Source organism: Myodes glareolus, chromosome 3, assembly GCF_982192425.1.
Source record: "Myodes glareolus chromosome 3, mMyoGla1.1, whole genome shotgun sequence".
In the NCBI taxonomy this organism is placed as follows: domain Eukaryota; kingdom Metazoa; phylum Chordata; class Mammalia; order Rodentia; family Cricetidae; genus Myodes; species Myodes glareolus.
Window position 1 is genome coordinate 22,469,157 of NC_142028.1, and position 27,895 is coordinate 22,497,051.

A 27,895-nucleotide genomic window follows, 5' to 3' on the forward strand; every position below is an offset into this window, starting at 1 on the left:
ATTTCTATACTCATTTCTTCAAACTTTTTGTTATACTTCTCGACCAGTTCCTTAAGGGAGTTATTCATATCCTGTTTAAGGGACTCTATTGCTTTCATAATGGCACTTTTTTCCACTTCATTTGGGTTAGAGTGTTCAAATCCTTCTGTTGTAGGGTCGTTGGGATCTGATATTTTCATGTTGTTTTTCGGATTGTTGGAGGAGGTCTTGCCTTGGCGTCTGCCCATCTCTTCGATCCAATGCTCTCTATTGGAACTTCTGGTATCGGGTCAGGTTCCCTTGTTGGGCAGGGAGTTCACTGATAGAATGCCTACCTTTCCCCAGGCAGGGTATTGAAGCACAGGCACTCCCTCTTTCCGGGATGCCCCTACAGAGCAGGCCCAGTGTGCAAGGCAGCTGAACTGGGGAAATTTTATGGCCTCAGTGGGAGGGGAGAAATATTAACCTTGTTCCAGAATGGGTTAATTAAGCAGCTGCTGTGTGGAGTTGATTATTGTGTAGCAGGAACAGAGCAGAAATATATACATGTCTTCTTTCTTACTCTAGGGAGAACAGGCATACTAACATGCCTGAAAGATTGGCAACCATACAAGGATAAATGCTTATTTATTTCTCAAACTTCCGATTCTTGGGCTGAAGGTCACGTTGACTGCTTTGCGAGAGAAGCCACTTTGCTGCTCATTGACAACAAAGAAGAATTGGTAAATTGATAAACGTTGCTCAGTAGAACATAATGCACTCTATAAGCTATGTTGATACCTCTGAACTTTAAACAATGGTCTATGCTGAAATGTAGAGTCTTGGATAATAAACATCTCATATTCTGAGAGACTAATCAGATTTATGATATAAAAACTAAATAAAGTGGGGTGAATCAATTATATATACTTGAATATATAGAGAACAGTTTCACAAAACAGGGAGAATTACGTTGGTTGGGAGCTAAGAGGCACTTCAAATGGAATAATAGTGTTTAAGAAGGTTAATAGAAGAAAGTGAATACTAAACAAACAGATTTTAGATTAAATCTACAACTTTGTTTTGATTATAGAAATTCATTCAGGATTTCTCAAGTAGAAATAAAATGGATTTTTTTATTGGATTAAATTATGGACCAGCAGAGAAGATCTGGAAGTGGATAAATGGATCTATTTTAAATACTGATGTGTAAGTATTAAATGAGCTAATTTAAATGCTCAATTCACGTCTATTCACTGCACGCTGAATTTTGTAATATTAATTTAGTTTTTAAATTTTTGAGAGGGTCAGAATAGGATGAAAAGACAATTCAGAATGTGGTTGAATCTTCTGATGTACCAGTAGACATCAACTCTTTATAATTGTATGTATGAGTTTATTTATAACTTAGTTTTAAACTACAAGAAATACATACTTACATAGAATTTTTTTAAAAATTATTTATTCATTTTATCTTATGTGTGTGTGCCTCAGTGTATGTATGTGTATCATGTGCATGCCGAGCTCACAGAGGTCAGAAGAGGACATCAGATTCTCTAATTGGAGTTACAGATGATTGTGAGCTGCCCTGTGCATGTTGGACCCTGAATCTGGGTCCTCTGGAAGAGCAGTAAGCACACTTAGCCACTAAGTCAGTCCCTACTCAGAAATTCTTAAGCACTACTTTTAGAATTGTGGCAAAAAAGTTGGAGCATATTGTGTCATGAAATAAAACTCTTTGGACAGAATCAGAATAGACATTGCCATTTCAAAATATTTTCATATATAACAAGGTTTCATTTCAGTGTGTGTTTGTGTGTGTGTGTGTTGATCTTGGTTTTCACGTTTGTTTATTAATTGTGCTGTGATGTAAATGATTACATAATTTTGACTAAAAGTGAAAATATGATAAGTAAAAAAACATATGTAAAGTCTAAAATTAATCTCAGATGATCTGCCATTTTACTCTGTGGATCAAGCAACATTCTGATTAGCTGGTAGTGACCAGGGAAATTTGGAGGTCACCCTGCTACAATGGAAAGAGAGTCAGTAAAACCCTGCTTTTGTTTTTGCTGGCCTGAGGAAACAGCTCTGGGTAAAAGCTGTACCTGTGTAACCTCCCAGTTCAGTTCACAGAAAGCATATAAAAAGCCAGGCCTACAAGGGCTCATCTCTATCACAGCACTCCTACAGAGAGATGGGAAGTGGAGACAGGAAAATCACCTAGAGGCACCTAGGACAGTGAACCTGGAGTACATGACACAGTGATAGAAACAAGGTAGAAAGGGAGGATCTCCCTAAAATTGTCCTCTGACTTCTTCTCAAATTCTGACCTTTCCTCTCTCCCTCCTCCCCCACTCTCTCACACATACAAAAGTAAATATCTGAACTCCCTGAGTACTTGTCTTGGGGTAAGAAAATCAAGTGGAAAATAAAAGTTTTGCATCCAGGATTATTTTTGGGAATAAATTAGATAATTTTAGAGACCTCACCAGAAGCCTGTCTAGGAAAGCTCTCATAAACCATCAAAGTCTTTTTAAAAAGAAGCCTTTAGATGAGAAGATGGGTTGTTAAAAAAAAAAGATATAAAGATTGAAGAAATAAGCTAAAGGATGGAAAATAAAATGTAGGGACATTTGCAGAAACCCAGTTGAGGGAAGTTCATAGTTTGATTAGCATGCTGCGTACTAGGATGACATCAAATTTACGGTTCATGCCCAAGGGTCTCCAAGAAAAATGAAGATGAGTAAAGAGACATCTGTGAGGGAGCCCTACCTACTGCCTGATGTGTGATACACTATGTTAGAGACAGGCTAGTCTTAAACTCACTCCTTTCTTGTAATCAGTCCCGAAGGTGTCTGTGTTAGTGCTTGACTTCTGGTCTCATTCTCACCTGCAGTGATCCCAGAACTGCTGGGTGTGGGACTAGAGTGATAAAGCAAAGACTCCCCAGCCACCAGGGTGAGAAGGGGTGGAACCTGATTCTTCTCCCCAGGACTTCAGGTTCTTTGCTTTTCTGCAACCAATTCTCTAGATTCACTGCGTTCACTCTGTAAGTTGAATACTTTATGAGTACCTACTGAGAGTAACTATTCTTATGCATATATGTATACATCAACACTATCCTTAGACATTAGTAGGTTATACCCTATGTATTTAAGGAAATGAATCTTAGAAAAATGAATATGATTTTCTCATGATCACATGCCTTGTTAGTAGTAGAATGAGGAGGTTTCATCTCTCATTCTCAAGCCTTTCCCTTTCTGTACATCTTTATAAAGATTCCTGCTGGAAGGATTCTTTTACAGTAAGGGTACAAATAAAAGATCTAGAGGTTTTCATCATCAGTATCTTTAATGTTTCTATGTGTTTATAATTTTTGTTACCATGTGTTTACTATGCTTAAACACTATGAAATCTATAGCATTCTTTATAGTCCAAAGAAAATAAAGGACCAATGTGATAACAAAAAAAATAATAATTCTAAACACTAAGAGCAGCTTTTCTTTACTCTTCAGCTTACAAATCAATGTCACGAGTGAAGACAACAGATGTGCCATTATCTCAGGAATCGCGGTTCTTTCTGAAAAATGTGCTGTATACCAACGCTATATCTGCCAAAAGAAGCTGAAACCTTTCTAAAATCCCATGCCCTAACTCCCGGTTGTGAATGTCATCTCTGTTCCCTTACACTTCACACCAAATCTCTGCATACTATTTGTCAATGGTGTGGGCCTTTCCTGTGCATGGTTAGTGGCATTCTGAGAGAGGTGTTCTATAGAAGGAAACCTAGAACAGTAGACAGCACTGTAGGCCTTATGTAGCATTTGCTGAATTCTCTGCTTGAGTTCATCTGCAAACAGCTGCAGAAAACTGTTTTCAATGTTCTCATCTTTACCTCTACCCAACTTCAAGCTATCTGACATCTCCGCTATAGAACCTTAATTAAAATCCTTGCTTTTGCCTTGACATCAGAGACCCATACTTAAGGACGTTGGGAAGGGAAGAGTTTGCTTTGATTGACAACTACAAAATAATCAATTAATAACTGACTAATGTTGTGACAATGAGAGTGACTCTAGGTAAACCTAGCTCTTTCCATGTGATGCTTCCCACCCTGCTGTGATCCACCAACAGCCCCTGGGCAGATGCTGACACATTGGCCCTGGATTTGTCAGTCTTCAGAGCTGTGAGACTGGGTGTCTCTTCTCATCCGGTTTCTTGTTATGGCAATAAAAGTAAACCGAGAAAAGACCTTGTCCTTTCCCACTGTTCCACAAGTCTTCCCATTTTAAAATTCTTGTCTTTCTTTCTTCCATGCCTCTCTATTGCTTATGCTTCATGCAGAAATAATAGGAAGTATTCAGTAAATATTTAGTTATTTTAGTAGAAAATAAATGATATTTTTAGGTTCTTCAGTAAGAGAAATTAAAATAAAATTAACATTTATTATGATAAAACTCTAGAATGTTCACTTTTCTTTAAAATAAAGGAATTGCCAATTTTTCCAAAGTAATCAAAGGAATAAAAAGACTGAATTAATTTTATAAAGAGGCATAAAAAGATAACTGTTAGAATAGATATACATAACCTAATCATTCAATGTAGAACTCAGCTTCTTAAATTGATGATACATATGCATTGTTGAAATAAAATCTTATTTAAAAATAGGGTTTATTTTACAAATTGTTACTTTGTATGGATGGATGTTCTGTTTGCATGCATATTTGTGCACCATGTGCTTGCAAGAAAGATGGGGTGGTATATCCCCTGGACCTGTAATTATAAATGGTTGCAAGATACAATATGGGTGCTGGGATAAAACCTGTGTTCTTTGCAAGAGCAGTTAATGCTACTAACCACTGAACCATCTCAAAATCTTAATAGTATTACTTGTCAGAATTAAGCACTTATATTTTTGATAACTTTCCAATACATAAAACATCAAGAATAGTTCAATTTGTGAAGATTTGTAGAAACACAACATCTAGGAGAACATTTCAGAAGAAAAAAGCACTATAAAGCAATGGTTAACAACAATGAAGTTTTAAGAAAGGATTGATATTGTTAAGAACAGGTAGCTAAGCCCATAGGAGCAGAAAAGAGCCAGAGTCATGCCCAACAACCTTTTTTAGTTAGGTACATCCTGTGGGAGAGACAAGGGGACTAATGCTTTGCCTTGATTGCTGTGTCTCCTGATGTTTTCAACTGTCCTTTTGAAGCTAGAGTTGGGCTCCTTCTGCCTTGTAAGAAACTAAGGCACAAGAGGACTTTCCCAATGACCATAAATGTCATTGCGAGGGCCAGCCATGATAAGTTAAATCTGGGCAGGTCACCCAAAGGAAGTTCTTTACTTCCAACTTGGCCCTTGAAAAATTTAGTAAGAGGCCTAAGTCTCAGTTTACCCTGAAGCAATACCTGTTATCAGGAAAGAACCACAAGCTGAAATTACCCAGTCCTCACCCAAGAGCAGACCATTCAAAGAAAATATCTGCCTTTCCATGCACTGTAGATAGAAACACCTGTCAGCACATACTCACCAGAACACCCCTAGACAGCTATCAGCCAACCAGGGGTCATGAATCCCAGAGATCCCCCTCACTTCCACCTTTACTACTATAAAATCCCAATTCTAACTGAGCTTGGGACCCTATGGCTATTCCAATACATTGGGCATGCAGAGAGACTGAGTTTGCAAATTTGATTAAAATAATGATTCTTTGCTTTTACATATGGGACTCGGTCTCCTTTGTTGGATTTTGTGGGGACCCTGTGGATTTGGGCATAAGAGTCACCAGTGAGTACGGTAATAGGCAGGAAAGTAAAACCTGTAGGGACATCTTGGTCCTAGAACAGTTTCCTTTAGAAGAGAAGGAGTTTCCAAGAGGGAAATTTAACAATGACATTATAGAGTTGGGACCATAAGAAACTTCTGTATATTCTATCCTGCAAAGCCCAGTGGACTCCTACCTTCAGACAAGCCTGCTCCAATTTTGTTCTATAATGTACATTCACCTTGAGTTTCTATGCTTTGGTAAACACACTTCTGCTCAACTTGTGTCTTGGGTGATTTATTTCTTTGAGAAAACATGAAGAGTTAAGAAGTTCTCACCTGGTAACAATAACACCATCAGAACTTAGATCAGAGGGGAATATTCCCATTTTTCAAAATATGTACACAACCTCTTGGGATGGTGTTGGTACCAGCCTTTTATGCTGTCCAGGAGGAACTGAGTCCTCTTGATGGTCATGATTCATCACACATGTGTGATACTTCCGAAATCAAATAATGTAAAGGCATATTAATAGGGATGCTTTTCCATGACACCTCCATCAAGAAAGTAAATTACCAGTATTAGCTTACTTTTGGATAAGCTCCTACTAGGATCTATTTTAATTGTAAAATTTCAACAAGAAGCCATGTCTCACTGTATCTCAAGAGGCTAAAAATATGTCTAACTGAGATTATTACAGGTATGCACACTCATCTGATATATCTCCATCAATATTTATCAATATACACAGCTATAACCAGAAACCATGCCAAAAGTTGGTGGTTACTCTGATATTCAGAGCCTAAATTCTGCCTTTTACCAAACTAGAGAAGAGTTGAGAAAATTGAAGGCAATACAGAGCATAGTAAAAGTTGATGTAGGTGGATCTTCTATGTGTTACTTTCATTAGTCAAATAAAGAGACTGCCTTGGCCTTTGATAGGACAGCAGCTTAGATAGGTGGAATAGACCGAACAGAATGCTGGGAGAAAGCAGCAAAGTAAGGCAGACACCATGAAGCTCCAGACCAAGATGGACGTGGGTTAGATCCTTTCCAATAAGCCACAGTCATGTGGTGATATACAGATTACTAGAAATGGGTTAATTAAGATGTGAGAGTCAGCCAAGAAGAAGCTAGATATAATGGGCCAGGCAGTATTTAAATGAATACAATTTGTTTGTTGTTATTTTGGGCATAAACTAGCCGGTCAAAAGCCAGGTGGTGGGAAAGAGGCCCACTGCTCCTTTTACTACAAAAAGTGTCCACATTTGTGGGACTAAATACTAACATGGATATTTTAGGGAATTTTGGAGTGGGCCTGGTCTAGTTCCCTTGAGAGACATGAGTCATATGTTTTTCAATAAGAATCCATGGCTTCTGGGACACTGTGTAATTTTCAGTTTCTGTTAAGAAAAAGCATTTCCTCAGTCAGTGAAATGTTAAGACTGCCTTCATTTCTGTTTGCCTTGGAACTTGATAGGATATTTTGTCCTAGATTTAATCTTATGTGTCCTGTATAGCATGAAATTGTCATTGTATCTTGGCAACTAACACAGTATTAATTCTAGAAATCATCATTATATTGTGTTTCTGATAAAAGTATAAAAATTGATTGCTTGCAATAAATTTGTCACAGCCTTAGACTTTCTCTGGCCCTTCCAACTCATACCTGGTTAAGTTGACATTTTTCACCATATCAAGTAAATATGACCAAGTAAGTAAGTGCTGATACTTACTGGATGCCATAAAATACAGCAGGGGATTCTTCCCTTCAAAATTGAAAATGCATTCATTGCACCATCAATCTTACTCTGAGCAAAAATAGAGATAAACAAAAATTCTGAGGTGTCAAACATTTAATTTTTAAAATGGTGGTGATGATGTTAGGGGGAAGCAGCTGGCAATTGAAGTTCAGGAAGCTGGTCCAACAAGAAACTAAACTCTGTGGGGGAATGTTGGATAAGCAAGGCCCTGAGGGCTTTGGTTACAGAATGTCTCTTGCTACTACTATGACTCTATATCTTTGACACTGCCATTTTTCACTACTATCATCTCTCATGGTGTCAGATTCCCACTGCCCTTAATGTAGTGTTTATACTGTTGACCTGAAGAAATAATTTTTTTAAAGTTTATTAAATTATAAAAGTTTCCATTTCCGCCCCTCCTCCCAACACACTCCCACTTCCCTCACTCCCTCTCCTCCTCCCTCTCCATCCCTAAGAGTACTCAGGGTTTCCTGCCCTGTGGGAAGTTCAAGTTCCTCCCCCCTCCCTCCAGGTCCAGGAAGGTGAGTATCCAAACAGACTGGATCCCAAAAATCCAGTATATGCAGAGGAAACAAGTCCCAGTGTCATTGTCAATGGCTTTTCAGAAAGACTCCGGGCCAGCCACATCCAGAGAATCCGGCCACATTCAGAGTATCTGGTTAGATCACGTGCTCGTTCAGTCCCAGTCCAGCTGGCCTTGGTGAACTCTCATTAGATCAGTCCCCTTGTATCAGTGGGTGATGGCGCCCATCGCAGTCCTGATTTCTTTTTTCATTTTCTTCATCCTTCTGCTCCTCATTTGGACCGTGGAGGGCTCTGTCCGATGCTCCAATATGGGTCTCCGTCTGTATCGCCATCCCACGTTGGATGAAGGTTTCCTCTGCTCTTGCCTTCTTTGTTCACGTTCTCCTTCCTTTTGCCTCTCCTTTGGACCTAGGGAGCTAGGTCCAGTGTTTCGCCATGGGTCTCCACCTCCATCTCCCTCCATCGCCAGATGAGGGTTCTATGGTGATATGCAAAATGTTCATCAGTATGGTTGTGGGCCAAGGCCGGTTCAGGCACCCTCTCCTCTGTCCAGAGAACAATCTGGGGATCTCTCCTTGGACCTGGGATCCCCTTTATACTCAAGTCTCTTGTAAACCCTAAAATGACTCCCTTAGTTGAGGTATATACTTCTCTGATCCCATATCTATCCATTCTCCCTCCCCCCCATCCCAGTCCCCCGATCTTTCCCCATTCCTCCCCTACTCCCTTCTCTCTAACCCTCTCCCCTTCCAACAGTCCCCCCACCCCCCCAATGCACCCGAGGTTACCTGGGACTCTTGTCTATTTCCAATCTCCAGGAGGATAGCTACATGATTTTCGTCAGGTTCACCTTCTTATTTAGCTTCTCTAGGATCATGAATAATAGGCTCAAAGACCTTTAATTACGGTTAGAATCCACTTATGAGTGAATACATACCATATTCCTCTTTTTGGGTCTGGCTTACCTCACTCAGTAAAGCGTTTTCTATTTCTATCCATTTGCATACAAAAGTCAAGATGTCATTGTTTTTTACCGCTGAGTAAAACTCTAATGTATATATGTTCCACACCTTTTTTAACCATTCTTCTATTGAGGGGCACCTAGGTTGTTTCCAGGTTCTGACTATTACAAATACTGCTGCTATGAACATAGTTGAACAAATGCTTTTGTAATATGTTAGGGCATCTCTTGGGTATATTCCCAAGAGTGGAATTGCTGGGTCCTGAGGGAGGTTGTAGCTAACAAAGTTTCTTCCCTTCTCTCCTGGCAATTCGCAGGGCCCTGTGACCTCCGGCTTCCTGGAGTCTCTGCACCAGCTCTGGCTTGAGGGGATAACTTAGCAAGAACCTGGTTCTCTTTGTTATGGTGATTCCACTTGTATTCAAGGTCTTAGCAGTGGGCCCAGGCCTGCCTCCCCTAGCTGACCCTGCCCGAGGGGCCAGGAAGGCTTTAATCTTCTCATCCTGCTCCTGGCTGGGAGAAGGACTTGCAGTTTCATTTCTTCTAGCCCACTGATATAAATACCTGTCTGGAGTTTAATAAAGTTGCCATTTACTCTTGTAGATGAGCAGGGTTTCTTTGTGTCTGTGTCTCTTTTTCAGCCCTCAGGACAACTGTCCCTTCTCGTGGGCCCGAATTCAGGAAGTGCGCAGCCTGGGTCGGGCGTGGGAATCCACTGGGAAATGCAGGCTCCCACAGGAGGTTGACTCCCAGTTTACTGAGAAACAGCCACACTGATTTCCACAGTGGCTGCACAAGTTTGCATTCCCACCAACAATGGATGAGTGTTCCCCTCACCCCACATCCTCTCCAGCATAGGCTATCATTGGTGTTTTTGAGTTTGGCTATTCTGACAGGTATAAGATGATACCTCAAAGTTGTTTTGATTTGCATTTCCCTAATCGCTAAGGAGGTTGAGCATGACCTTAAGTGCTTTTTAGCCATTCGAAGTTCATCTGTTGTGAATTCTCTGTTCAGTTCAGTACCCCATTTTTTAATTGGGTTAATTAGAGTTTTAGTGTCTAGTTTCTTGAGTTCTTTGCATATTTTGGAGATCAGACCTTTGTCTGTTGAGGGGTTTGTGAAGATCTTCTCCCAGTCAGAAGGTAGCCTTTTTGTCTTAGTGACAGTGTCCTTTGTTTTACAGAAGCTTCTCAGTTTCAGTAGGTCCCATTTATTTATTGTTTCTCTTATTGTCTGCGCTCCTGGGGTTCTGCTTAGGAAGTGGTCTCCTGTGCCTATGTCTTGTAGACTACTTCCTACTTTCTCTTCTATCAGGTTCAAAGTGGTCGGATTAATGTTGATGTCTTTAATCCATTTGGACCTGAGTTTTGTGCATGGTGATAGATATGGATCTATTTTCATTCTTCTACAGGTTGACATCCAGTTATGCCAGCACCATTTGTTAAAGATGCTATCCTTCCATTGTATAGCTTTAGCTCCCTTGTCAAAAATCAGGTGTTCATACATTTGTGGGTTAATACCCGGGTCTTCTATTCGATTCCATAGGTCGACTTCTCTGTTGTTATGCCAATACCAAGCTGTTTTCAATACTGTTGCTCTGTAATAGAGTTTGAAGTCAGGGATGGTAATGCCTCCAGAAGTTCAATTATTGTATAAGAGTGTTTTGGCTATCCTGGGTTTTTTGTTTTTCCATATAAACTTGATTATTGCTCTCTCCAGGTCTGTGCAGAAGTTTGATGGGATTTTGATGGGGATTGCATTGAATCTATAGATTGCTTTTAGTAGAATTGCCATTTTTACTATGTTGATTCTTCCAATCCAAGAGCAGGGGAGGTGTTTCCATTTTCTGGTATCCTCAATTTCTTTCTTCAGGGACTTAAAGTTCTTATCAAATAGGTCTTTCACTTCCTGTGTTAGAGTTACCCCAGGATACTTTATGCTATTTGTGGCTATCATGAAAGGTGATGTTTCTCTGATTTCCCTCTCTGCTTCTTTATCCTTTGTGAATAGGAGGGCTACCGATTTTTTGGAGTTGATCTTGTACCCTGCCACATTACTAAAGGTGTTTATCAGCTGTAGGAGTTTTTTGGTAGAGTTTTTGGGGTCGCTTATGTACACTATCATATTGTCAGCAAATAACGAAAGTTTAACTTCATCCTTTCCAATTCGAATCCCCTTTATCGCCTTATGTTGTTTTATTGCTATTGCTAGAACTTCAAGCACTATATTGAAGAGGTATGGAGAGAGTGGACAGCCTTGTCGTGTTCCTGATTTTAGTGGAAAGGCTTTGAGTTTCTCTCCATTCAATTTGATGTTAGCTGACGGCTTGCTGTACATTGCTTTTATTATATTTAGGTATGATCCTTGTATCCCCAGTCTCTCCAACACCTTTATCATAAATGGGTGTTGAATTTTGTCAAATGCTTTTTCAGCATCCAATGAAATGATCATATGTTTTTTTTTTCATTTTATTTATATGATGGATTACATTGATAGATTTGCGTATGTTGAACCAGCCCTGCATCTCTGGGATGAAGCCCACTTGATCATAATGGACAATTTTTCTAATGTATTCTTGGATTCGGTTTGCCAGTATTTTATTGAGTATTTTTGCGTCAATGTTCATGAGTGAGATTGGTCTGTAATTCTCTTTCTTGGTTGTGTCTTTGTGTGGTTTTGGTATCAGGGTAACTGTAGCCTCAGAAAAGGAGTTTGGCAATGATTCTTCTGTTTCTATATTGTGAAATACATTAAGGAGTATAGGTATTAGCTCTTTCTGGAAGTTCTGGTAGAATTCTGCATTGAAACCATCTGGTCCTGGGCTTCTTTTGGTAGGGAGATTTTTAAGAACAGCTTCTAATTCTTCACGACTGACAGGTCTGTTTAGATTGTTCACCTGGTCTTGGTTCAACTTTGGTATATGGTACTCATCTAAAAAAATGTCCATTTCTTTTACATTTTCCAACTTTGTGGCATATAAATTTTCGTAGTAAGATCTAATGATTCTCTGAATTTCCTCTGCGTCTGTGGTTATGTCCCCCTTTTCATTTCTGATCTTATTAATTTGCATGTTCTCTCTCTCCCATTTGATTAATTTGGATAGGGGCTTGTCGATCTTGTTGATTTTCTCCAAGAACCAGCTTTTTGATTCATTGATTCTTTGGATTGTTTTCTCTATTTCTATTTTGTTGATTTCAGCCCTCAGTTTGATTATTTCCAGTCTTCTACTCCTCCTGGGTGAATCAGCTTCTTTTTTTTCTAGATCTTTCAAGTGTGCTGTTAAGTCTCCAATGTGTGCTTTCTCCGTTTTCTTTAATTGGGCACTTAGTGCTATGAACTTTCCTCTTAGCACTGCTTTCATAGTGTCCCATAGGTTTGAGTATGTTGTGTCTTTATTTTCATTAAATTCGAGGAAGACTTTAATTTCTTTCTTTATTTCTTCCTTGACCCAGGGGTGATTCAGTAGTTGACTGTTCAACTTCCATGAATTTGTTGGCTTCCTGGGGGTAGCACTGTTGTTGAATTCTAACTTTAATCCATTGTCGTCAGACAAGACACAGGTGGTTACTAATATTTTTTTGTATCTGTGGAAGTTTGCTTTGTTACCCAGTATGTGGTCAATTTTCGAGAAGGTTCCATGAGCTGCAGAGAAGAAGGTATATTCTTTCCTATTTGGGTGGAACGTTCTATAGATGTCTGTTAAGTCCATTTGATTCAATACCTCCAATAATTCTCTTATTTCTCTGTTAGGTTTCTGTCTGATTGACCTGTCCATTGGTGAGAGAGGAGTGTTGAAGTCTCCTACTATTAGTGTCTGTGGATTGATGACTGCCTTGAGTTCTAGAAGTGTTTCTTTTACATAAGTAGTAGGCTTTATAGTAGGGGTGTAGATATTCAGGGTTGAGACTTCCTCCTGAAGAATTGTTCCTGTTATGAGTATAAAATGTCCATCTCCATCTCTTCTGATTGATTTTAGTTTGAAGTCAATTTTGTTGGAAATTAGAATGGCCACACCTGCTTGTTTCTTAGGTCCATTTGCTTGAAAAACTTTTTCCCAGCCCTTTACTCTGAGTAGATGTCTGTCTTTGTGGTTGAGGTGTGTTTCTTGTAAACAGCAGAATGTTGGATCCTGTTTTCGTATCCAATCTCTTAGTCTGTGCCTTTTTATAGGTGAATTGAGTCCATTAATATTAAGTGATATTAATGACCATTGGTTGTTGACTCCCTTTATTATTATTATTTTTTATTTGTTTAATAGAGTTTGTATGTGTCCCTTTTTTGAGTTAAGCTCGTGAAGGGTCGCTAGATGTCTGAGTTCTTGTAGGTAATGTTGACAATGTTGGATTCCTTGGGTTGCGATTTTCCTTCTATTGCTTTCAGTTTGGCTGGGTTTGTGGTTGCGAATTGTTTAAATTTGTTCTTATCTTGGAATATTTTGTTTTCTCCATTGATAGTGAACGATAGCTTGGCTGGGTATAGTAGTCTGGGTTTGCATCCGTGCTCTCTTAGTTTCTGCAGTACCTCTATCCAGGACCTTCTGGCTTTCATGGTTTCCATAGAGAAGTCCGGTGTAAGTCTGATAAGTTTACCTTTATAAATTACTTGCCCTTTTTCCTTTGCAGCTCTTAATATTCTTTCTTTAATCTGTATGTTTTGTGTTTTGATTATTGTATGGCGAGGGGATTTTTTTTTTGATCAAGTCTATTCGGTGTTCTGTATGCTTCTTGAACCTTCATAGGAATATCATTCTTTATGTTGGGAAAGTTTTCTCCTATAATTTTGTTGAATATATTTTCTGGTCCTTTGATCTACAGTTCTTCTCCTTCTTCAATCCCTATTATTCTTAGATTTGGTTTTTTTATTGTGTCCCAGATTTCTTGAATGTTTTGTGATGAGAATTTATTGGATTTGCTGTTTTCTTTGATCAGAGTATTTATTTTCTCTATGGTATCTTCAGACTCTGAGATTCGTTCTTCCATCTCTTGTATCCTATTGGTTATGCTTGATTCTGTAGTCTCTGTTCGTTTACCTAGATTTTCCATATCCAGCCGGCCCTTGTTTTGTGTTTTCTTCATTGACTCCATTTCAGTTTTCAATTCTTGAACTGTTTCCATTACCTGTTTGATTGTTTTTTCTTGGTTTCCCAGTGTATCATTCATGGATTTACTCATTTCTTCTAACTTTTTGTTATATTTCTCATCCATTTCTTTACTCATTTCTTCAATCTTTTTGTTATACTTCTCATCCAGTTCTTTAAGGGAGTTATTCATATCCTGTTTAAGGGACTCTATTGCTTTCATAATGGCATTTTTTCTGCTTCTTCTGAATTAAGAGGTTCAAGACCTTCTATTGTAGGGTCATTGGTATCTGGTGTTTTCATGTTGATTTTAGATTGTTGGAGGAGTTATTGCCTTGGCGTCTGCCCATCTCTTCGATCCAATGCTCTCTATTGGATCTTCTGGTACCAGGTCAGGTTCCCTTGTTGGGCAGGGGCTTCACTGACAGAAGGTCTACCTTTCCTCAGGCAGCCTATTGAAACACAGGCACTCCCTCCTGCCGGGTTGTACTCACAGCCCAGGCCCAGCGCGCAAGGGAGCTGCTCTGGGGAGATCTTGTGGCCCCAGAGGGAAGGGGGGAAGAGAGGAAGGTGTGCCTGGATAAAGACTGGGACAGGATTCGGGAGAGCTCTGCAGTGTGGAGCCTCCTCTGCCTGGTGACCAGAAAGTCAAGTGGGGCGGGAAAAGTCTGAATTCCTCCTAGCCAAAGCCCTCGGGCCAGTAGCAAACTCACCCCTCCTCCAATGGATGACTGCTAAAAGATCACTGTCTCTTGCTGGCCAGGAGTGTGGCTGAGCTGAGACAGAGCTTACCTGTCCTCAGGAAGGCTCTCAAAGCAAAGGAACTGCCCCTGCCGGCCTGAGCCCACAGTCCAGGCCCAGCGTGCCGGGGAGCAGCTCTTGGGAGATCTTGTGGCCCCAGAGGGGAGGGGGGAAGAGAGGAAGGTGTGCCTGGATAAAGGCTAGGACAGGATTTGGGAGAGCTCCGCAGGGAGGGCCCGCCTCTGCCTGGTGACCAGGTGAAGAAATAATTTTATAGAACAATAAAGTTACTTTAAATAAGATTTTGATGATTGGAGGTATTCAAAAATAGAATATAGGATCATAATAGATGTTAGCCTAGTGGGAAAACTAACAGAGGTAAAAGCACGATATGGTACTGTCTCTACCCCTGATAATGCAGGGCTGCAGAGGATTGATGCCCAAGGTAACAGACAAAAACCACTTAAAAACCTGAAAGGGCTTAAAAAGAGGGAGAAAGAGTTTAACACAGCTTTTTGCTGTTTGCTGGTCTCTGTAATAGGAGGAACAGCTAGCTCAACTCGAAATAATTGCGCAAAAACTGTATTCATTTAAACGATGCCTGGCCCATTATCTCTAGCCTCTCATTGGCTAACTCTCACATCTTGATTAACCCTTTTCTATTAAATCTGTGTATTACCATGTGACTGTGGCTTACCGGCAAGATTTTAACCTACTTTCATCTCAGGCCAGAGATTCATGGCATCATGGCACCATGGCGGCTGTCTCTGACTCTTCTACCCAGCATCCAGTTCTTTCTACTCTGCCTATCTAAGTCTGCCCTATCAAAAGGCCAAGGCGGTTTCTTTATTTAACCAATGAAAGTGACACATAGAGTGAAGGACCTCCTACAACATTCAGTAATTTAATTAATACAATTTCCATGTAGTTATTTTGGGGGCTAAGCTAGCTGGGCAGTGGGATGCGGCCTGCTCCTAAATACTACAGAGTGGTACCCAACAAAGTTAACTAACTCCATGTAAAACTTGAGATTAAGAGTTTCATGGTCAACCAACTGAGCTAGCCAGGCAGTGGGAGGCAGACCGCACCTCCTACTACAGAGGATAGAAAATGAGAACAAGGAAATACCACATAATTAGTTTCTTTTGAGGGGTTGTATATAGTGTGACTTAGGTTATTAAGAGAAACAACTGTGTCCCAGATGCTAATTGAGCTCAAGTTCTTTTTATCTTAATGTTGAGAGATGTGTTCTCAGGTTTGGTGTTCATCAAAGCAAAACAAAGCTTTAAAAATTGCTTTAGGTTAAGATGTTTCTGTTACTAGCTTTGAGGTGAAAAACCTGGGGAAACAACCTAAAGTTACAAATGCATGAAGTTAAGTGAGGAACTCATTGAGATTAAGGATCAAGAACAAGGGAGCCCGGTTACTACTAGCTACCATGACATTTTTTTGTTAGGATAGATAGGATATTAAAAATGATTCCTTGTGCCCATTTCTGCCCTCAGTTTTCTGATATAAGAAGCTCTTGACAAGTGAGTATGTACCCTGAGCATTTAAAGACGAGATGACTGATTGTTTTTCATATATAAAATATTAGATTTGGGATAATTTTAAGATTTTTTTATAAGATTACCTTTTGATATAAAAATAAAATGATTGGTCCATTTTTTTTTAACCATGAAATGCAGCCTGCTATCAAAAGAATTGGTTGAGAAAAACACCTTGCTTGTTTACACTTTATTAATATAACACATTATATTGGTATAAATGTATGTAGGTTCTTGGGACAGCTTGCTTTTCACTGGTAATACATGAAGCCTTCAATCATGTAGGTGATATGAAAACATGCTGTTTAGTGTTTGTATTTATTTGAATCATTCACTTGTAAAATATAATGTAACCACATCATAAGTTTTATACTTCTTGAGGGATTTTCCTGTTAAATATATGATTTAAGGAAAAAATAAGTTTAGTTAGAAGGAAAACGTCAAGAGAAAGAAGGGATACATCTGGATAGAGGTAAGAAAAGAAATAGAGAGAACAGAGAAAAGATGATGAAGAGATACTGATGGTGTGTGTGCGCGCGTGTGTGTGTATGTTTATTTATCAGTAGCCACAGAGAGTTAGTTTAGCCCCCTTTCCAGCCACAGAGAATTAAGTTTTATGCCATTAGATAGAAAAGTCAAGTTGAGTGATTAGGTCACCGTCTCTGTGGCTTCCCTTTCAATCCCTGAGCTTCTGGAGGCTGGTGCTCATGGCAGCAATAGAAGATGGAAGAGGATTAATTCCGCCTTTTTACCCTAGGGTAGTATCAGTTTTTTATCTTGAGAACTATTTCTTGGAGTAATTAATAAGTAGGTTCTAGTTTTTAATTAAATCTGCCAGTATGTATTTTTTGATTGGGAAATGTAAACCATTTACTTTCAAGATATTGGTAAAAGGAATGTATTATTTCCTGTCACTTTGTAGTATTTATTTCTCCCCATTATTTTTTTTTACAATTTTTTTAAGGAAAAATATATTCTCAAATGCAATACATCTCAACCATACTTTCCCCTCTTTCGACTACTTCTATTTCCCTGCAATCACCACTTTCCCCCATATCCACTTGTCCTGTTTCCCTTCAGAATAAAGTAGGCCTCCCAGGAATATCAACCAGACACAGCACAACAAGGTAACAATAAGTCCAGGCACAATCCTCATATCCAGGTTGGGTAAGATAGCCCAGTAGGAGGAAAACAGTCCCCCAAGAACTGACAAAAGAGTCAGAGACATCCCAGCTCCCACTATTAGAATTTCTACAAAAACACCAAGCTAACAACCATACCATACATGCAGAGGATCTATCCCTTACCCATTCAGGCTCAGTAACTGTTACTTCAGTCTCTGTGAGCCCCTATGTGTCCTTCTTAGGTGATTCTGTGGACTGTGCTCTCTTAATATGCTTGGCACTTCTAACTCCTAAAAGTCTTCATTCCCCTTTTCTTTAGGATTTCCTGAGCTCCAAGTGGGGTTTACCTCATGGAGATGTATAATTTAAGCTCTATTTCCATCTAAAGGTTGGATTGACTGTAGGACTGGGCATCTGCTCCTGTCAGCTGCCAGAGAAAATCTTTCTGATGACATTTAGTCTAAGCACCCATCAATGAGTATAACAGAATATCATTAGTAGTCATTTTTGTTTGTTTTGTTTTATTTTTTATCCTAGGTCTCTGGTCTATTCAGTCTCCAGATATTGGTCCTCCAGGCAGTGTCAGTCATGGGCTCTGTCTCCTGAGGTGGGTCTAAATTTACATCAGTCATTGATTAGTCACTCCCACAAGTTCTATACCTCCAGTACCTCAGAACTTCTGGAAGGAAGGATAGATTATAGGTTGAAGGTTTTATGGCTGGGTTGGTATCCCAGGCCCACTACTAGAAGTTACAGAACATAGCTTGTTCAGGGTCTGAATCCTCCAATTCTAGGAATTCTCACTAGGACCACTCTTGTAGAATTCTGTGAGATTCCACTTCACTAGATTTCCACAAACCCCCTAAATGTTTTCCAAATTCATTCATCTCCTTCCATATTCTCTTGTCCCCCACACACCTAATCCCTTCCATTTCTAGTCCTACCTACCACCAATCTACCCACAACATCTATTTCCCCTTCTCAGGGAGATTAATACAGAGAATTTCAAACTCTCCTTATTATTTAGGCTTTGTAGGTCCTTGGGCTATAACATGACTATCATTTACTTAACAGCTAATATCCACTTATAGGCTACTGCATATAATGTCTATTTTTCTGAGGCTTGATTGCCTTACTCAGGGTGATTCTTTTTTTCAGTTCCAACCACTTGACTGCGAATTTAATTTCACATTTTGTTTAACAATTGAGTAATATTCCATTTTGTAAATGTATCACAACTATGCCCTTGCATTTGTGGAATAAATGTTCAGAACTGAAGGATCATCTTGGTGGATTATTTCCTTTAAGCAGAATGAAATGTCCTTTCCTATGTCTTTTGACTAATTTTGGTTTGGAGACTATTTTGTTAGATATTAAAATAATTTCACAAGCTTATTTCCAATGTAAATATATTGGAAACTCTTTTTCTTACCCTTTACTATGAGGTAATTTCAATGTTTGGTTTTGAGGTTTGGTATTTTTGTTTGTTTGTTTGGTTGGTTCTTTAAGACAGGTTTTCTCTGTGTAACAACTCTAGTGCTCCTGGAACTAGACCTTGTAGAGATCCACCTATTTCTGGCTCCCAAGTGCTGAGGTTAAAGGTGTGTGCCACCACCACTACCACTCAGTGAGGTGTGTTTCTTGTATGCAGCAGAAGGAGAGATTTTGTTTTTGACCCCACTAAGTTTGTTTGTGTCTTTTGATTAGGGAATTGAGTTCATTGGTATTAAGAGATATCAATAACCAGTGAATAGTATTTCCTATTATTTTGGTGTTTGTTGTTATAATAGGCTTTATTGGTATTGTTGTTGACAACCCACTGAATGGCTTGTGTCTTTTTCCAGTGAGTGCTTTAGTCAATTATCTTGATGTGATATGGCAGTGTGAAGGCAGACATGGTGATTGAGAAGGTACTAAGAGTTTTACATCTTGAATAACAGTCAAAGAAGCAACTGTTTTCCATACTGGGCATAGTTTGAGCACAGGAGATGTCAAAAATCTCAAAACCCACCACCACCATGGTAAACTTCCTCCAACAAGGCCACATCTACCCCCAAAAGCCACACCTCCCAATAGTTCCACTACCTTTAGTGGCCATTTTCTTTCAAACTACAAGTCCCTAGAAAAACAATCTAAATAGCTCCCTAAGAACATGCTAGATGCCAATATTATTTGGGACATTTACAAGTGCTGTGACTGATTAGGGAAATGGAGATAGACTACCCATTCCCTATATCTTTTTGCTTTCCTCCAAGACTTTTTACTGGACACACACACACACACACACACACACAGTGTAAATATCCTGTCTTTTAAGTTATGGATGAATCTACAAGTATTTTTGCAAAGTGGGAAGTGGAGTCAGACCTAATAGGAGGGGAAATATGTAAAGAAGCAGGTCAGCTGCAGCCTACACACATAGGACACACATTCTTCACTGGCTGGTACTGCGTCAGCTTTCCCCTACAATGTCCTCTATCTTTTACCAGAGCTCCAAAATTTCCTATCTTTAAAAGTATTCTTTCTTATCAGTATACTGGATTCAGTTTTACATGGATTAAGGTTTTCTTTAGGTGTGATTAGCATTGGACTATTGTTTTATGCTATTCCACTTCAGTTAGAGTCTGGCTCTAGAGTTGGAATATGATTTCCCATCCTCTAGACCCAAGCATAATTTTTAAAGGTGAATTACATAGTTTTTGTGCCATACCAGGTGAACCACCTGAGTATGTAACAGAGAAAACAAAACAGCAAAATAAGAAGATTGAATATTCCCAGTGTATATTATTTCTACTCATTTCATACTTTTGGTTTACATTTAACTCTCTAAAATTTTTTGCAAAGGTATAAATCTTATCTCAACATTTATAAGACTATTCTGTAAACTTTCTATGCCTATATATATGATTAGAAACCTATAAGAAACAGGTTAACTTAAGACTCCTATCATCAAGACTAATAGTTAAAAATTTGTAAGTAGGAAATCTTAAAGAAAACATGTAGCTAGTCATCAAGTTAGCTGTTGACCCCTCATTATGATGGAGGTAGCCATATTACTCATAGTTATCATTGAGTTGGAAAGGATGGGTTTTGCCATGTGACTTTCTTTCCATCTTGTTTAAAAGTGACCATATGGTGAAATAGGTGGGCCTTCTGTCTATGTGTTATTTTCATTGGTTAATAAAGAGACTGCCTTGGACCTTTGATAGGACAGAATATAAGGTAGGCAGAGTAAGCAGAACAGAATGCTGGGAACAGGGCAATGAGGCAGATGCCATGGAGCCAGCCACCAGGTCAAACATGCTGAATCTTTCCCGGTAAGCCACCACCTTGTGGTGTTACACAGATTATTAGAAATGGGTTAATCAAGATGTGAGAGTTAGCCAGTAACTAACTCTCTAGAAATAATTGGCCAGGCAGTGTTTAAATGAATACAATTTGTGTGTTGTTATTTCCGGGGCTAAGTTAGCCATGCGAGAAGTGAGTGGGATGAAAAGCAGGCCTGCCAGCAACACCTCACTACAAATGGCACCCAGACATGGATAACTGAATCCACAGAGAGCTTGAGAAAGCTTGGAAAAGAATAGAGTACAGCATGTTTTCTTGGTAGCAGCAATTTCTCAGGTCTACTCTGCTTCCTAGAGGCAAGCAAGCGCTCTCATCTAAGAGAGGCTTCCTGACTAAGCTTTAGCTGCAAAACTTTGCAGCTCCTTTAAGAAGTCCTGCCACAAAACACTTAAATGGTGTTGATGAAAAGCTGAATGCATACTTTTCAGTTTTCAGCCAGAGCAGGAAAAAATCTGTGCCATTTTAAAATGCCAGCTTTCTGGGCCGTTCTGCAAGGGCAAACTCTGACTCTTTCAGGCAGGCAGTCCGATGGAGTGTGGTCTGTGAGCAGAATGCTGCAGCGTGCTTGCTGGCAAGGACCTTGAAATGCCACAGAGTTGTGGGGAAAAAATGGCTGTAGCCTGTACTTCCACCATGAGGCTGGAAAGCTAAGGATTGGGCTGAATCCAGCCATCAAAGCCACAGCTTTAATCCTACCCATATTGCTTAGTAATTTAAAGGCTCTTGTAGTCAGAAAAAAGGAGAGATATACAGTAAAGAGAAATTCAAAGATAAAGAAAACCACTAAATGGTTTAATATGTGTTAAAAATATATGCAGGTTAAAGGTTAAAGTTCTTAGGTTAAAAAAGGAAGAAAGAAAGTAGTTGGGTGCGGTGGTACACACCTACACACCTTTAATCCCAACACTTGGGAGACAGAGGTAGATTGACCTATGCTACTTCAAGGTGTGGTAGCACACACCTTTAATCCTAGCACCGGGGAGGCAGAGACAGGTGGATCTCTGTGAGTTCAAGGACAGCCTGGTCTACAGAGTTATTTCAGGACAAAGATATACAGAGAACCTGTCTCTAAAAGTAAAAGTAAAAATGAAAGAAACAGAGGTTAAAGTAAAGCCACAAAAAGATGGAAAATACACAGAGAATCTTGATACTGTATGCTATTATGCTCTCTTTGAATTGTTTGAATTCTGAGGAAGGAGCAACAGCTTCTAAAAGATATTTGTTTATAAATGCCGCTGAACTAATTCAAGATAGATATTTTGAAAATACCTTGACTTCAAAATTTGGATCTAAGGTTATGATGCTTTGGAAAAGTTCTTCTTTTGTTTTCACAGAGGATGAGACCCTGTGGATTGCTTCTATCCCAAGAAGGTATGATAGACCCCGTCCTCCTGAAAGGTTGCTATACACAGCCTCAAGAAATTACTTTGCTCAACTGCCGAATGAGATGAATCTTGCACACAGTTTGTACCATGAAAGACCTGATTAACAGTGCTCCTATACAGCAGGAAGAAGTTTGGAGAAAAATAACTACGTCCATATTCCCCAATATTGCTAATAAATGTTCTTTTACATTTAAAGGGTGATATGATATAGATATGAATAATTTGCATTGGTATGGATTTTAAGGTCAATTTTGTTATATGTATATATATTTCTGTTCTTGATTGAGGTATTGTGTAGTTCATTTAAAAATGCAATGTATAATTAAAAATATAGGTTGTTAATGGATAATCATCGATAATAGTCAAGCTTGTAGTAATGTAGCTTGATTTTTTAGTTGTGCATAGATATATTTCAGATAGGCATTCTTCATATCTTTCAAAGACTACAGAATATGGCATTTAATGTTTTAATAACTTAGGGCTTTTCATGACAATGAGACACATCTGCTCCTGGCAGCACCAGTCTACTTCAAGAGGAAGATGGGCATCAAAAGGCTCCTTATGGAGGTGGTTAGCCATTTGGTTAAGAAACTGCTCTTGCCTGGACTGTTGTATAAACTGGACAAAGATAACCTGCAGAGAGAGGACTGCTGAACTTGCCTAAAGGTGAGATGATCTTTCAGGTTTCCTGATTCATGAAAGAGTCTGTAAGACATTCTGCAGGACACAGCAGATAGTCACTGAACTGCCTTTGAAATTTCCTGCTTCATGGAAATGTCTTTGGATACTATGGGCCTGTAGGCTGAAGATGGATGCCCCAATGGTACAGAGAAACTTTGGATGACTGTCCAGGCAGCAAGATGTCTCTGTCATTTCTAGAGTTTTGGAAGTTGCTTACTTCTTCTTTACTTAGGTAATATTATATTCTTCTGGAGTCTTTGATGGAGTTGAAGAATGGTTAGTTATTGTTATAGTTTTCCATTATTATGATAAAGATAAAGTAGATATAAACATTGTAACTGTAATTCTTACTTGATAACTGTTTTGTTATATGTAATTTTTCTATGTTAAAGTGAAAGCCTTTTTTGTTTAAATAGAAAAAGGGGAAATGATGTAGGTGGGTCTTCTGCCTATGTGTTATTTTCATTGGTTAATAAAGAGACTGCCTTGGACCTTTGATAGGACAGAAAATTAGGTAGGTGGAGTAAACAGAACAGAATGCTGGGAACAGGGCAATGAGGCAGATGCCATGGAGCCAGCCACCAGGTCAAACATGCTGAATCTTTCCCGGTAAGCCACCACCTTGTGGTGCTAAAAAGATTATTAGAAATGGGTTAATCAAGATGTGAGTGTTAGCCAGTAACTAACTCTCTAGAGACAATGGGTAAGGTAGTGTTTAAATGAATACAATTTGTGTGTTGTTATTTCTGGGGCTAAACTAGGCATGCAGGAACTGGGTGAGATGAAAAGTAGGCCTGCCAGCTGCTCCTCACTACACATATGGTATAAGAATAAAGAAAAGCAACTCCTCCTAGGTATGAATTCCAACCAGATGATTCCTTCTCAGTTTTTGTATATACTAATGAGCCTTCTCTTGCCTGGCATAAAACAGTGATGGTTCTTGCATTGTGGAAGGTTGGCAGGATGGACAGTTTGGACAGGATCCACCTTCCTTATTTATTAAGTGAGCACTCTCAAATGAAAAAAGAGTGTAATAGCATATGGCTAATACTTCCACCTTTATTAAAGAATTCCAACATATGATACTCACCAATGTTCTCCCTCAATACAGGAGAGTCTGGGACCAGGCTGTAACACATGCAAACAGAGTTCAGAGACTTGCCATCTGACCTGTCTCCTTAAGCCTGTACTTAAAGTGCTACTTCCTCTTCAAGAATTCCCATGACAATAGGACAAAACATAAAGTAGAAAGGGGATCTTAACTCTGCAAGCAGATGTACATTGGGAGATGTAAAGTGATCTCAAAGCAAAAATACCTGATTCTATGTAAGGCCTTTCAGATACGCACAGCAATTTCTCTCTTGGTTCCAAAAGCACTAGCAATCTCTATGTCCCTGTTGCAAGTGTAGTCATGAGGGACATTGGACCTGGGTCTGTCAGAACCCTCAAAAAACATTTATACCATGCTCTCAGTGGCATAAGGAGGGATATTGGGCAACACTCCATTTGTAGTGTGGGCATATCAGAACCAGATCACCCTCCAACACACCTCCTACTTTTGACTATGGATAAATGAGTGCCTCAGAGTCTGCAGTCATACTGAGGACAGGATGCCCAGTCTTGGTAGAGATAAGAACTGTCTGGTTGCTAGCTTCTTTGCTTTCCTGATATTTAGTTTGAATCTCAATATCTGTCTCTGGGTTAATGTTATTATTTTATACCTGGAACTCAAATTTTGGGGTACAAATTCACAGAAAATGCTTTGTCTATGTCTTTGCAGCCACCAGCAGCATAGACAAGAGTTACCTGAACCTTGAGTCATGGCCCTACCAATTAGGTTTTCCTTTTTTCTCTCCTAGTGGGCTTTCCCAAACCTCCCTCTCGGGCTGAAGCCAACTAGATAGTGCCTTGAAATACAGTCAGAATTTTACTCAACTATGTAGCAGCAAAAAGCCTCACATCAGTATCAGCATCAGCAAAAGATTTGGTAAGAATATTTTAAATTCTTAAAGGGAAGAATTTTTCCCGCATTACTACATGTAAAACACAATTATGATATAGAAAATTAGGTCTCTGCATGATTTTGTTAAGCATGAGTTAAAAACAGAACAACTAAATGAAGGGATAATCAATTTAACCAGGATTGACATGTTATTATTTTTATAATCTTTGTTGTCCTTTTGATAATTCTTTGTTTATCTCTTAAAAAGTTGTTTAGTTTGACTGTCAAAATACAGGCCTGAATAAAATTTAATAAATCAGATCATAGAGATAATCAGATCCATACAAAGAATTTAATGGTAAACTAAGTTCATCATTGCACTATAAGGTTAGAAAGAAAGAGCCTAAGGTTTTCAAGCTTTAATATATTCAGTAAAAATACAGGAATTGTCAAATGATAAAGGCTTTTGTTAGACTACTATGCCAATGTTAGATTGGAAAAGATTCAAGAAGCAATAGTGGTGTGGGAAGTTCTTCTCTCTATGTGTTGCTTTTATTAGTTAATAAATAAAAAACTCCTTTGAGCCTATGACAAGGACAGAACAGAACTAGGCTGGAAAAGATAGGCTGCATTCTGGAAGAAAGAGAATGGAGTTAGAGAGATGTCATGGAGTTGCCAGAGATAGCCATGCTGAAATTTTGCTGGTAGGCCATGACCTTGTGGTAATGTACAGATTAATAGAAGTGGGTTTAATTAATATGTAAGAGTTAGCCAATAAGAAGGTAGAGAAAATGGGCCAGGCAGTAATTTAAATAATATTGTTTCTGTATTATTATTTAAGGGCTGAGAAGACAAGAACCAACAAGCCCCCTACACCAACACAATAGTCTCATATGGCATGCATTCACTATTTGTGAAGTAAATATCAAACTCATGGTCAGGTTGTATTAGAATTATCCCTAAAAAAGGATAGACTTTTGTTGCACAAGGGTGGGCCCTTTGTCCAGGTCTTCCAGCTGGCCTACACCAAAAATACTGCACAGAAACTGTATTCATTTAAACACTGCCTTGCCCATTATCTCTGGTCTCTTATTGCTAGCTCTTAAATATTAGTTTAACCTACCTCCATTAATCTGTGTATCACCGCATGACTGTGGCTTACTAGCAAGATTCTTACCAGTGTCCATCTCAGGCAGGAGAACCATGGCATCTGCTACTCTGCCCTTCTTCCCAGCATTCAGTTCTGTCTACTCCACCTATATAAGTTCTATCCTATCAACTTGACCAAGGCAATTTTTTATTCATTATCCAATGAAAGTAACACACAAACAGAAGGAACTCACCATGCTTAGTAAGAGTTCTTTTATTGTCTCACCCACAATTACACTGGAGTACCAGTTTCACAGAAGGCTAAGACTACTGCAGTTGAGTAAAGCTAGAGGTATGGAAATCTTCCAAGATTAACTACTTGGAATAGATTATGCTAATATAGAGAGGTAATCTCTATATGATGATGACACCCTAACATTATGCCAAGCAGCAGCTTTGAATGCTTGGGACAGAATTAAAGAAATAGGAAGAAAATAGAGTCATTTACTAAAGTTATAAAAAGGCCAAAGGAAACCTTCACAGATTTCATACAAAGATTGATTTCAGCAGTATATAAAATCATATCAAATTCTTAAGCTAAACGAATAATAATAGAATCACAAACTTTTGAAATTGCTAATTCTCAATGCAAAACTAATTAAAACTTTAAATGCAAGATCAGTACCCATGAAGGAATGGATCTGAGAAACAATTAATATTGAATTAAATGACCATGAATAGGAGGGGTGATTTCCAGAGGTTTGAGGAAAAACCTAAATGTTACACGTTATAATTGTGGCAAACAATGTCACCTTAAAGGGATTGTAAACAGTGCCTTCCTAGAAACAATGTTTTTCTAAGCATAATCCAAACAAAATGTCCCTTCCTTCTACACTATGTAGAATGTGTGGCAAAGGCAGACATTGGAATAATGAAGGAAAATCCGTAAGAGACATTCAAAGTAATCCTTTGCCATTGGGAAAATCCTTGAGGGGCCTCTCACAGGCCCGCTTGCTGAGTCCAGTTCAGCCAATAATGTTATTGTAGAAGACTTCTTCCCAAAGCAGCTAAAGAACTTAATGTCTATTGTAAGAAACCATACTATTCTGGAGAATAGAACATGTTTAGAAGAGAGAACTCCCTAGGTCCAAACGAGAAGCAGAAGGAAAGAGAACGTGAGCAAGGAAGGCAAGATCAGAGGGAACCTTCATCCAACGATGGATGGTGATACAGACGGAGACCCACATTGGAGCACCGGACTGAGCCCCCCAAGGTCCAAATGAGGAGCAGAAGGAGGAAGAACATGAAAAACGAAATCAGGACTGCAAGGGGTGTGATCACCCACTGATACAAGGGGACTGATCTAATGAGAGTTCACCAAGGCCAGTTGACTGGAACTGAGCGAGCACATGATCCAGCCAGATTCTCTGAATGAGGCCGGATTCTCTGAAAGTGGCTGGCCCGGAGTCTTTCTGAAAAGCCATTGACAATGACACTGGGACTTGTTTCCTCTGCATATACTGGATTTCTTGGATCCAGTCTGTTTGGATGCTCACCTTCCTAGACCTGGAGGGAGGGGGAAGGAGCTTGAACAACCCACAGGGCGGGAGACCCTGACTGCTCTTGGGGATGGAGAGGAAGGAGGGGAGAGAGTGGGGGGAGTGGGAGGGGGTTGGGAGGAGGGGCGGAAATGGAGACTTTTGTATTTTAATAAACTTTGAGAAAATAAATAAATAAATAAAATTTAAATGTTTACACTTAAAAAAAATCAGGAGAAACCATAGAGCAAATATTTGGGCAAACTTCTATAAATAAACAAAGACCAAAATTAAAAATATGAATAAATGGTGTTATCATTGAAGATTTGGTTGACACAAATGGGGATGTAGCAGTAATTTTCTCAGAAACGTGGCATCCAAATTTGCCTCTACAGGAGATAAATGTTCAGGATTTAGGGATCAGAGCTTTATCTCA

The 27,895-nt window shown here is 39.2% G+C and overlaps 1 long non-coding RNA gene across 1 annotated transcript; it reads left to right on the forward strand.

The window, feature by feature from the left end:
- Nucleotides 1–550: 550 nt before the first annotated feature.
- On the forward strand, nucleotides 551–4,418 carry LOC148122578 (uncharacterized). Its single transcript, XR_015737436.1, has 3 exons — nucleotides 551–701; nucleotides 1,052–1,167; nucleotides 3,477–4,418. It is a non-coding gene; the product is annotated as an uncharacterized LOC148122578 (long non-coding RNA).
- Nucleotides 4,419–27,895: the final 23,477 nt, after the last annotated feature.